General features: G+C 37.9%; 1 long non-coding RNA gene across 1 annotated transcript in view; it reads right to left on the reverse strand.

Annotated features, from left to right (window-relative positions):
* The window catches only part of LOC130577626 (uncharacterized), a 54,443-nt gene extending 41,018 nt beyond the window's left edge, over window positions 1–13,425 (reverse strand). Inside the window, exon 1 of the long non-coding RNA XR_008965820.1 lies at window positions 13,364–13,425. This is a non-coding gene — a long non-coding RNA (uncharacterized LOC130577626). The remainder of the gene's footprint in view (window positions 1–13,363) is intronic.
* Window positions 13,426–13,434: the final 9 nt, after the last annotated feature.

The raw sequence follows: 13,434 nt of genomic DNA on the forward strand, positions 1-13,434 counted from the left end.
GAAGACCTTCAGCATATATGTGGATGGCTTGGTCCCTAGAAAAGTGTTAGAAAGCATCGTGGCTGCAGGCTGGTTGGTTCCTATACTGRAAGCTAAAAGACAAGTAACAGAATTGTACTTCAGAAAATGTGAGGGGCAGGACAGGAGAGGCTCTGCAGTCTTGGACTAACTTATGCTGCACTATCTGGCTACTCTGCAGACATTCTCCAGCAGTAATCTACCAGATAATCTACCAGATATGTTATCTCTGCCCTATTCACTTCAAATTAGCTGTGAACCCTGTAACCAAAATACTGGTTTTAATATCAGCACAAAATTCTGCTTTTGCTCTACTGTCCATCCAAGAAGAAAAGCTTCCTGCAGCCAAGCACATCCTACAATGTATCAGTACTAGCAACACCGTCTGTCCCAAAAACCTCCAGTTTTGCCACACCCCCCCTTCCTATGACTCTATAAATAATGAAGATATAGCATTTTAAAATGGCATAGCATTATACTATAAAATAAAGGTAACTTTCTCAAGTTTCATGGATAAATGCCAGATTCTGTTTATTTTCAGATTTCAGTWCGTGAAGTCCATTTCACTGCAAGCCAACAAAATGAGTCTGTCAAGATCTATTMCTCAAAATCTGTTGCCCTGCTCTGTAACTTCTTCATATAATACTTTCCCTGCTTGAGAAACTGCAAAATGAGACAGAAACTCATCTACCTTTTAATTAGCCATTTATGCTGAATCTAAACCTGGCAAAGGGACAGAAAATCTAAAAAAAATTAATTTAGTATTTTCCCTAAAGAAGACTTTCAATGTTTTCTCAAACTAAAAAAGTTCTGGGATGATAGGCTTATGCAAACTAGTTTACAAGGCAAAATGAAATATTACTACAAAAAAAAAATTAAATTCTTCCTCTTCTATCCTTTTCTTGCTTATGGCCACTTGCATCACCTCAAAGTTTTCATTACTCTCCCTCCATTAAAATGACAACRTGAGTTACCAAAAGACAGTGTATAATATATGTAATCACCTTTCATGTATGTGGAATGTCACAGGCAGTGTTGAAGTAGAAATGCTTATTATACTATCTAGATTGAACATCAGAATTTCCTATTTAGAGCTTCCTTGAAATGCTTTATTTTGTAAACCAGTGCTGATGGTGCCAAAAGGGCGCAGCTACATTATTTAGGTACTCACTATTCAAACACAACAAAAGGTAGGAGTTTACCTCCAGTCAGCCCAAGGCTGGAGAGCTAGAGCCACCACTACAGCATGAACCTTTGTAGAACATAAACCCATAGAGATTAACCTTATTGTTTTCTCACTATTTCTTTAAGGCACTGTTAAAATCAAATTTAAAAGACAGTGAGCTGGACTCCTCATGGCACCTGAATATAGCTGAGAGTAGATTGAGAAAGTCACAAGATCAGAGACACTAACTCTTATTAATCATAGTTATTTTTTACACTATAGCAAGCACATTGCTAAGAGCTTCATTTTAGATGAAAAACTTTTACTGCTCCCTKTGTTTCTAAAGGTAATCTATTATAGGGAGCCAAAGGTTTTATTTGGATTTAGCACAGCTTTTGAGCTGTCAAGACTCAGTGCAGGCTATTAGAAGATTTAGCCAGGCAACTCATAGTAAAAATAAGCACCTTCTTCCTACTGAATGATTTCAAGTTTTAAATCAATACTTCACTTTTTAAAAAAATGTTTTATCTGTTCATTTTGTAACTACTGCATCACACAGTTAATTCTCAAATCCAAAATACCACTTGTCTAGAATCCTAATGACATTTACAGGGCCTACAATTAAATAAACAAAAGACACTTTACCACCTCTCAGTGTCTCGCCCTTGTAAAAATTACATACTGCATTTCTACAGAAATGTATCTTTTCTTCTGTTTAGTTTATTGGCTACAAAGAAGAAGTTTTAGGTATCTTTTTATGTCTTACAGCAGTAGTCTCTAAACTATATGCAAGTACTTTCAATGAAAAGAAGAAAAAACTATAGTGGGAATAGCTTTATTGTCATATTTTTACTAGTGGGTGTGAGAAGTGATTTAACTTACAGGTACTGATTATTTAATTGTATTGATACAGAGCACAGAACCTACCATGACTAGTGAATCATTCAGACTGACAAGAGGAGGTGTAAAAACTCTTCTTGCTTCTATTCTGCCACATCCTTCCAGCTTTACAAAAGAGAAAGCTTTATTCACAGGTGGGGGTTAGTAAGCCATTAAAGTTCTTGATAACAGCTATGAATGCATAAAACAAACACGTCAAATTCATACAGTATAATTCTGAAATTGATTGGATAATGAAACAAATTATTCCAAGAGATGACTGTATCATCAGATGCACAATATAGCTGCTTTGAGCCTACACATGGTTTAAAAATAATCTTTGTCAACTTTACAAAATTAAGCTTATATAGTATGTTCCATTTCATTTGTTAGTATGTGACCTTTACTCAATGACAGTTTTATAAACTCATTTACTTGTTTAGATATGAAATCTAACACAAATTTCTAAAGTCTTGGCTATATTGCACGAAAGTAATTGTACTTAGTACTTTTAAACGTATAGCCCTGCAGCAGCAGTTGATTAAAAGAACATGAATTTAGTCTGCAAAATAATTGTGTTTTGACAATAGTTAACCAAAATGAAACTGAGCCAGCAGTGCCCTGGCAGCCAGGAGGGCCAACCCTATCCTGGGGTGCATCAGGCACAGCATCACCAGCTGGGCAGGAGAGGGGATTGTCCCCTCTRCTCTGACCTGGGGKGGCCTCACCTGGAGGGCTGGGGGCAGTTTTGGGCGCTGCAAGGCGCTGCAATCTAAGAAGGATGCAAAGCTGTGAGAGAACACCCAAAGGAGAGCAATGAAGATGGTGAAGRGCCTGGAGGCAAAGCTTTATGAGGAGCTTTATGAGGGCACTTGGTCTGTTCAGCCTGGAGAGGAGGAGACTGAGGGGAGACCTCATTGTGGTCGACAGCTTCCTCATCAGGGGAAGAAAGAGGAGGGGCAGGCAMTGATCTTTTCTGTGGGGTGAGCAGTGACAGGACCTGAGGGAATTGCCTGAAGTTGTGTCAGGAAAGTTTATACTGGACATCAGGAAAATGTTCTTCACCCAGAGGATGTTTGGGCTCTGGAACAGGCTCCCCATGGAAGTGGTCACAGCACCAGCCYGACAGAGTTCCAGAAGTGTTTGGACAATGCTCTCAGGCACAGGGTGTGACTCTTGGGGTGGTCCTGGGCAGGGCCAGCAGTTGGACTCGATGGTCCTTGTAGGTCCATTTCCAACTCAGGAGAGTCTGTGATTCTATCAAAAATAATTAGCAGAATTTAGATAAATTCTGGGTCTGGTCTTCAGCAACATGAATAGAAAAAGCTGCCTATAGATAGGTTTGAATATGTCTATTTGTATTCTACAATAATACTACACAGGAATAAGATAGCTCAGATTTTAGAAATATAATAGAGCACAGGTTTGGGATCAAAAAAAAGGCTGTTTTTCTTTTCTTCCTCATCAGTCCTATGTTTTTCACTAAACATAAGATGCTGAAAAGCAAGCAAGGGATCCACATAAATCTCTTAATTTCTTTTCAATATAGTTTTATGATGAGGCTAACTTTTAAAAAAAATATGCAAGCTATGTGCTTTCTTTAAAAACGTATAATTTTTTTTTTTTTTTTACAGCCAGCAAGAGATTTTAAAATTATACTTTGGTCATTATTTTTCCTATAGTATTTAAGTAACACATACCTTTCTGTTTGTGTGGGTTTTTTTGCTAGGGACTACATATATCCAAAATTTTTATTTTCTCATTACCATTAATATTTCCTTTATTAATATAAATTAATATTCTTGAAAATTGAGTAAAAGTAATACTCTGAAGGCATTAACTAATTTGCGAAGTAACTGAAAAGTTAATTGTAAGATGAAATTTTTATTTTTATTACTTTTTTCCTTACTATTMTCAGAAGAAACAAAATAAGGTAATAGCTGTATTAGATGAGATTTGGTGCTGGTAAAAAAGTTCTGAACTAGTGATCATATTGACTAAAAGGTGAAAGAGTTCCTTTTAAGTACTGTCATGTATTTGTTTTGCGAAAAATTAAGCCGTTTCCTCAACAAATTACTAAAAATCGGCCTGTTACTGGTAGTCCAATGTTGAAAGGAAATCTTATCTCCTTCCTTCATTTTGTACAAAAGACAACAGCAATGGGCCTGACTGCAGGACAAAATCATCAGAAAATGAAGCTGAGGAATGGTTGTGTATCCTGCATGATTTCAAAGATAACAGATCAGCAATGGCCCATTGGAAGAAAGCTGGCACATCTGGACAACTCTTTAAAAAAAAAAAAAACAAGTTTTATTACACAGAATAAAAAGTGAATAACATTTTTGGCTGGCTAGACTATACTAACTAATGCAACATGAAAAAAAATAGTACAATAATCCAGGTCTAAGGTGGAGTTTGCAGATCCTAACAGAATAATCTTAGTGCTTGTAAATTTAGCACGGCTTACTCCTAACAACTGGGATTTTGTGATTGTTGATTACATCCAAGCTGCTTTTTAGAACAATGCATAACAGTCTTTTCAGTTGAAATAAAAATTATGTCTGGCAATTCACCCTACTTATCAATTTCTAATTAATAGAAAGGATGAAGCCACTAGAATTGAACTTACCCTGTGAAATGACAGGATTGAAGAGAAYAATAAGAACAACTTAGAGACATGAATAGGGAAAGGGAGCACTGCTACAGGATGTTGTAAGTCGGATAAAGAATTCTATTAAGATATTGTTATTCAGCATCAAATTGTAAAAAATCTTTTTAGATGAAGTGAAAAATCATAGAATTGGAAAGTTCAAAGAACAAATAATGCAATTATAACAGGATACAGGTGAGCTACTTAAATTATCATATTYCACTTAACTCAGTGATCATAATCATTTTGCAACTGTTACATTGAGCTATGAAAAATAATTTAGAAAAACATTGACTCCATCTAGTGGTAATTTTCTGTAATTTTCACTTGAAACTGCTTCAGTAGAGAACTCAATTTCAAACTTTCATTTTAATTTGTTACAAGTCAAGAAACARCAACAGATACCAGCAATCAAGAAAATCAGCCCACATCTCTTGCAAGAACAGTGCTCAAAATATTCTGCAAAGAAAGTCAACATCGTTTTTCATACACTATAGTTTAGGAAGCTGAGACAGAGGGAAATGAGACTATTTTGGCCATATGGACAAGAACCTCAGCTTTCCCAGCCACAGGGTTTTCCCCCAGAGAACCAGGTTGAGGGAAGCAATCTTTCTTCTTGGATGTCTCTGTCATTTTTCAAAAATTTTTCAAAATCTTTTAATCCAGATGAAGTAATTTTGAATAATCTTGTTTACATAACTACCAAAATGTAAGACTGGTAGAGAAGCTTGAGATGTGGAAAGCCAAATGTTATTCAGGGCCATCAAAAGAAAAATTAAGTGCACCGTGCTCAGAGTCAAAGGAACRATAGAGAAAAGAGATTTTAACATTGAGAAGCTTTGGGGCTTTGGGGAAATRTGGACATCAAAAAAGGCTAGTTTTTATTCCTTTTTTTACAACAATGCCTGTAAATTGAAGCAACATAGTGGATCTTAGGAAGGAGACCCAGTATTCATCTCCAGAGWCTCCATGACAGGGCAACAAAAATGTCACTGTTCTAGCCTACRTAAAGTCAAATAAAGAACACTTCCAATTAATAACTTGGAAAGTGATCAATAATTTTGAACTGGTCCACAACTAAGAGGAAAATATCAACTACTGATAGGAATAAACATCATTCCATAAGCAGGATTGGTGTTCAGCTCTAGCTTGACCTGATTAACACTACCTTGTCARCCAAAGTCTGCACAGCCAAAAGAGCTGTGATGCTGAGTGAAGGATTAACACTATAGTGAACTGGGCTTTCAGAGAYAAAACTTGAATGTTGAAAGCATTCACTGGTGAAATTATCCAAAGATTATTTTGAGAGAGTAAACTTGGCAAACACAGTGCTCCCCAAAGAGCAGTAAATATAAACAGTGCATGTCAATAAAGAAGCTCACTTCCCCTCTGCTGGTTTTAAACAACCACAGTTGATTCACAGCRAAACCCCGTCCCACTCAAACCTATCTTCTCTTCGACAAGAGTACTAGTGAAAATTCACTGGGTTGAAGAAATTATTAGTTACTAACACTCATTCTCCCAAGCCACTTTGTTCAGTATTCAGTACACTGCTTCCAGGACAAAGTAGAAGTATTCTACATGCTGTCCTTGTCATCACATATGGATGAACAGGGCATCTTTAAATAATTCTCTAGACAATTGAGAGTGACTCCATAGCTAACCAGTTGAAAAATGCTGGAATTTCATAGAATAGTTATCTCTCAGACATGTTTATCAAAGAAAAAAAATTAGAGGAAAAGTTCTTTTCAAATTTTCAAATAGTGGAGATACAGGGTGTCTTCAGGTGTTCATATGAGCTCACTGCAACCTAGTAAGAGATCTGTCAGTTAGGATATATTACATTCTCTACAGCATCTGATTCATATTTTGGTATTCATAAATAAGATGTAGATCCACAAAATAAATGCAGTACTTGAAACAATAGAGTAACTGTATTTTTCATTGTAARTGATGCAGCAAACAGTGTTGCAACAAAACTAATGCACTAAACATACCAATGTCAGATACTGGCACATTTCTATTTCCCTTTTAAATAATACCACAGAGATGCTCCCCAGTGCACAGCTCTAACACTGTGGTCTTATAACTGCATATTAGAACCTTCTTCTCCTATCACGATTATACCTTAGAGAAAAGAAAAATGTCTGAACAGACTTCTTAATGAGAATAATTTTCCATGCTTCTAGTTTAAAAACTATCCATTTTATAATAAGATTCTTTATTTGTAACTATTTGTACTTTTAAAAAGAATAAAGGCTGTTTTCCCTTGATAGTCATTCAATAAAAGAATGTATTCCAGGAACTAAGTAATCACCTGCTATTTTTAATCTTTCGTCTAGCCCATTTTCAAATCTTGGGCAATTTGCAGAATGTGAGAAGTCTGGATAATCATGGATTGTGCAAGTGAATTTCAACTCTAAATTTCTGCAATGAGATACTTAGGAGACAACATCTCAATCTAAATTATTTCTGTTCTCCCAAGAAGGTCTTCCTCAAGAGGAAGAATTCATAGAGGATAGTAAATTAAATATAAAATGCTCATGTAAGTGCACCACAGCTAAATTCAGGTGCAGAACATATCATAATAATTAAAACAGTCAAGATTTCAGGTTATTTAGCCATTTCAGAGCTGAGAATTTAACCTCATCTCAGCACTTGAGAAAAATAATAGAGAGGTTTAAGATCAAATTTCCTTTTTCTGTAAATACAAAAGAAATCATTGGTGATAAATACAAAAATYAGGACTCAGACTCATTTGCCACCAGCAAGTGATGGTTCCTCAGCTGCTCTTTGCTCATCTGGTATTTTCCTTGCATCTGTCCATGAACTTCGTAAGAGAAGTGCATAGGCTGTTTCCCTCCAGACCCTTAACTACAGCAAACAAAACGTGGGTATTGTGACCTCCCTGATACGTTCCTGCTTTTTACTTGTGTAGGTCAACACTGGCTGCATGCCAGGCACCCACCAAAGCTGCTCTATTGCTCCACTCCCCTTTGCAAYAGGACAGAGGACAGAAAAATATACAGTAGAAGGTTCATGAGATGAGATAAGGAAAGATCATTCACTAAACACCGTCACAGGTAAAACAGACTCGACTTGGGGATATTAATTGAATTTATAACCAGTCAAAAGCAGAGAAGGATAATCAGAATACAACAAATCTTAAAAACACCTTCCCCCCCACACTCCCTCCTTCCTCAGGGTTCCATCTCCCCCCATCATCCCCGCCCCCCGCCCACCATGGTCCAGGGAGATGGAATGGGGGTTACAGTCAGTTCCTGCCACTGCTCAGGGACAGGAGTCCTTCCCCTGCTCCAGCGTGGGGTTCCTCCCATGCGGAGCAGCTCTTCACAAACTGCTCCAGTGTGAGTCTTTCCCACGGGCTACAGCTCTTCACAAAGTGCTCCAGTGTGGGCACCCTCCCACGGGATACAGTCCTTCAAGAACAGCCTGCTCCAGTGTGGATCCCCCACAGGGTCACAAGTCCTAACAGGAAAGTTGCTACAGTGTGGGCTACTCCTGATGTGGACATATTGAGAGTCACCAAAAAAGTTAACAATTTGCCCAGAGAGTWACAGGTAATGAGAAGAGGTTATGAAACAGGATCCTGCCTTACTCTTGCTAAATATAGTATAATAATTTTCTTAAGAAAGGACATTCTTTGATGTTTGATCTTTGTATACTTTCAAGCCTAATCAACAATAAAGATTTACTCTGTAAAACAGATAGCAGCTAACAAGCAAGCTCTAAATGATGTCTAGGTGTTAGAAAGGCAAATTACTGGTTGGCCTTGTTAAGGTTTAACATGCTCTAATGATCTCAGACATAAAGGGAGAATTAAACAAAACTTGGGAAGAAGAGTAAACCACAAAGAATGCATTATTTATGGACCACAAGGACAGTAGAACATCCGAGAYAAGGAAAAAACTAATAAAACCAACTYAGCAACTGTGCTGAATCAGCTCCAGCTGGGTAAGAGGTAATTCTGGCAGGGGAAGATCTGCAGCCACCRACCCAGGAAACCCACTGATTCAAAAAAGGGGAAAGACTGAGCACACAGACAAATTAGCATGAGAAGCCAGAGAATGATTAACCAGTATAGAACAGAATATACTAGAATATTAATTAATAAGAAAACTATGCAATTTATGCCATTAACATGAATGCCTTTGTTTGGTAAAATATATACAAATAGTAGTTGGTGTACTTTACTTGTGTTACATCTGCACAATAAATTTTTTCATCTTAAATGTGTTACCACTTAAATGTGTTATCACAGAGGTGTTACCACCACTCTGGATTGACCTAGCCTTGGTGAGCAGCAGGTCCATCCTGGAGCCACCTGGCATTGGCTCTGCTGGACACTGGGCAATTTCTGGCAGCTTCTCACAGATGCCACCCCTGTAGCCACTCCCAGCCCCCAAAACCTGGCCACACAAAGCTCATACAAACCTAAGTAAAATACATCAGTAGAGCAATCACTGAGGCCATCACCATCTTTCTTCTGCTTTTGTCAGACTCCAGAACTAATCTTTTGTGGTGAAATTCCCATATTAGCATCTAAATCTTTTTWAAAGAGATTAAGTGTTAAAAATCAACAAAGTTGCCAACCAACCTTTGGATCTTTGAGCTGGGATCTTCATTCATATGTAATTCAAAGGTATTTGTGCTGCACAGGACAATAATGTACACCCTCAGGGTGCACCAGTGGTTTCATGTGGAAATGAACCTGTATTTGTCTCGTCTGGGTCTGATTAAAACGAAATGTTTGCAGGGTTCACTGAAGGATAATTCACTGCCTAAGAAGGCAAAATTAGCATCTTGATTGTCATGGTTAAACACAAAGGTCTTAAAAAATATTATTTTAAAAAACCCAACAATTCAGCTTTGTGACGGTAGATTCCTTTCCAGTGTGTGAAGATTTATCCTTGTATCTGTAAAAATTTGTGAATGATACTCAGGGCATCATTATGAAAGGAAAAGAAAATATGATTSACTGGCTATTAGGTGAAAGGAATTTAGAGTCAACTGAATGGTGATCAGCCCTCAATGACAATTCAGGGGTATGTTTCCAAATACTTCCATGCTTTCCAGAATCTGGGTCTCTTTCTGACGTTTTCACTGAAGAGCAGCAAAAGAATAATATGTCCTAGACTATTAAGAAAGAAAAACTAATACCAATCTACCTCTTCAGTAGGGCTCTCCATAAGATTTTGGCAGAAGATGCTAAGGGAGAATGGACCAAAACTTTCAAATTAAAAAAAATAATCATCTTCTAACATGCACTTTTAATTGATTTCAAAAATTGAATTTTGAGATTTCTGTGTCCACTGGCTGCTCCCTCATCTGAATCTTCTTGGATTGCTTAAAGCAAACAATTTTGCTCCGCTCTTGTTATAACTGGAAGAATAACTGACCATGGTCTGACTGCAAAACTTTGGTTCAGTAGATTTCAGCTAAGTTTGCTCAGTTCCGCTTAACCTCTAAGATTTCCACAATAAATTAAACAGAAAATATTAGCCCTTAAAGGAAAAACCCCTGCCCATCTTTAAAATAAATATTGATTTAAATGCTCAGAAAAGAAGTTTCATATTCTACTTAATCTTTGTAAATAAAATTCTTGCCTGAGGTGGATTAGAAATTTCATAAGCAAGGCTACTTATCTCCCAAATTATGTTAAATATTTGTATGCTCAAACAAATATCTCAAGAAACATTAACCTATTTTAAAGGTTTAAGAAATGCTGGAAGGCTTCAACATTCAAAGAACTAAGTGGCAGTAGATTATCAAAACATTTTCCCAATTAACTATTTTCCCTGAAGCTACTTACTATGCAAAAATGGATACAATTTTATTTTAGAATATTTTGTAAGTCTCTGAATCAAAAGTATTTCATCAGCATCACCCACAGTCTACCCAAAATGCTTTCTGCAAGGCAARTATTAGCTTATATTTAAATATAACTTTCAAACATAAAAAACATGAACTATTGAAGTAAAACAGCACATTTGCATCTAGAGGCTASAGTTTGTTCAATTGGATAGGGAGAAGTGGAAGTTTTTCTGACTCTTACTTACAGAATGAAAAAGGAAAAACTTTTGAAGTTTTTTATTGAACCTAAAAATCTCAACAAACTATCAACTAAAAAAACCAAAGATGCATAAACTACAACTGATAATCACATGTAGAAAAATAATTTTAAAGTGCTCAAAAATTTTAAAGTGCTTTAAATAATTTTAAAGTCAGCTTCGGAAGGGTAACTGATATGGTGTGTGCAATCACTTTCATTCAATAAATGTAGGTGTTTCCCCCCACCCCCATTCTCACAAGTGTCCAGATACACAAAAGAGAAGATCTATTCATACCTTTAGCTTGGTGAGAAAAAATTGTAAGCAATTTTGCTTATGTCCCACTGAAAAACTGAGGAGTGGAACAGTGTTGCTGCATTTATACAGCCCCATCAAGCTCCTGAGCTGGAATGAACACAGCAGTGCAGGGAGCAGATGACCTCTGAGGAGTGAAGCCCCACTGTCTCACCGCAGGACAAATATCACCCCAACCACTGCTGTTCACACACCTGCCTGTTATCACAGCAACCTGGGGCCAGGAGACCCGAAACTGCTGTTTTGTGAGGAAATTCCTGCTGACAAGAGGTTGTATGTTTGARTTTAAAAGACACTCAGAATAGTCAGAAGTTATCGCAGATCAAACATTCAAAGAAGAACTAGAGAATATAGTAGGGGAAAACTAGGAAAACAAAAGATTTGTGTTTTGGGGTAAATAGTAAGCTAGTACTTTTTTAAGAGTTATGTGAAAACAAAAGAGTAAGAGAGTCCATGGTTAAAAAAATATATATACATATAAAATTAGAGGTAAACTGGACACCTTTCTTTTAAAAACAATTAAGGAATAAGGACTTTATTAATTATTACATTGATTTTATTATTATGTAACCATGTAAATTGAGTATAACATGCTGCCATCATGGTTAGGTCCTAAAAACTTTATAAGCTATGACATGACTACTGAGTATCTCCATACGTGACTTGGACTTTTAGACAGCTTAGCGTATTTCAGATATTTAGAGGATGTACTGCTTGTCAGAATTTTACATAAATATAAAAAATGTTTGAGGCTTTTCACCTATTGAGAMTAATAACAGTAATATCAGTAACAATACTAATTATAATAATTTTCCTACCTCTAACAGAACTTAACAGCTGAACCAAAATGAAATAATCCATATTTGGAATCCTACAGCACACATAACTGTACACAGCACACATATTCTGCAATATACACCAGATATAGTGGTATCAATTACAAAAGATGGAGGTAGTATAATAATAACAACATCCTTTATTCAGTAGACCATTACTGATATATCCAGAATGTGGCAGACTGGGATCAGACTCTCCAAAGACAACATTAAGGCTTATAATTTCCATTGGCAGTGTGACAATTCCTTTTATATATTAGAATAGTCAGCAAGCAGACAGGGTATGGACAAAAATTATACTCTACACTTCTTGAAAATGTGCATTTGAATCCATGCAGGAGAATGAAAGCTCTTCTGGATGGCAGGTAAGCAGGTAMGTCATTGGTTATTGGATGAAATGGGGTAATCGTAGTGAGGTACTTTTCACCCTGTTTCATATCCATAGACATCCTTTTTTTTTTTTAGAAGGATACACCAGAAGGATTAACAGCTGTTTAAGATGCAAGACCTGGRCAACACACAAAAGTAGGTAAACCCCACATTAACAAATGCAGGAGATAACAGACCAGTGACAGAGACCAGGCCTCTGACTGGTCATTGAAAGAACCATTCTGTCCTCAATTAAACTAGAACTTTCTAACTGACGAGGGAAGAAGATAGTCACAAATTTTTCAGAAAAGAAAAGACTCACTACGGGGTATTGTAAGGTATCTGTATGATTGCGCAAAATGTGTTAGGGGATGTTTGGGGGAACTGGTGTGATGTAGGTACATTATAGGCGAACAAGGACAGGCAAATAGAGAGGCAGTGGGACATTGAGCAGTTAGTTGGTGAACACAAGCTGCCGGGCAGCACACCTGCCTCGCCAGCTCCAGCTCCCAGACAAGCYCCCGGTTCCGTCTCTGTGTGCTTCTCGAGAACTTCCAGCCGGGGAGCTTGGGAACAGGGCAAGAGATCTGGGATCCAGCTTGGCTCAGGGGGTCTGCACACTCCGGGCTCAACAGCCAAGCTCCCACGGGGAATAAAGGCCTGTACCAGGTATCGGAGAGACCCACCTGGGTAGGGCGGGGATGAGGGAGGGAGCCGCTCCCGACACCGTGAGGGCCGTGGGTGTCGAGACGGGCATTCCCGCCGCATGCCGCTCTACTCGACAGCGAAGGAGCACTCGCCTGCACCCCAAAGCCGCTGGAATGAGCTCCCCTGGCACACAGTGCACCACCAGTGGCATTCGAACGGAAAACCATCGGCACAAACATCAAACATAGAGCTTTAGCCAAGAAACTCCATTTTATTGCAGCTATGGCGAAAAAACGGTCAGCACTGATGCCTTACACTGTGACAGCTTAGGCCCCTTGAGAGCAAGCTGCAGAAGAYAGAAATTAAAAAATAAAGAAAAYGGATTTCTTACCAAAACCCAACTTCGCGTTACCTGAGGTAAGCGCTCCTCCCCAGGAGGCAGGGTGGCGCTGCCGCGGCGCGGTGGGCGGGGCGGGCCCCGCT

The sequence above is a fragment of the Malurus melanocephalus genome, unplaced genomic scaffold, assembly GCF_030028575.1.
Source record: "Malurus melanocephalus ecotype Western Australia unplaced genomic scaffold, MMel_1.1 scaffold_0, whole genome shotgun sequence".
Lineage (NCBI taxonomy): Eukaryota > Metazoa > Chordata > Aves > Passeriformes > Maluridae > Malurus > Malurus melanocephalus.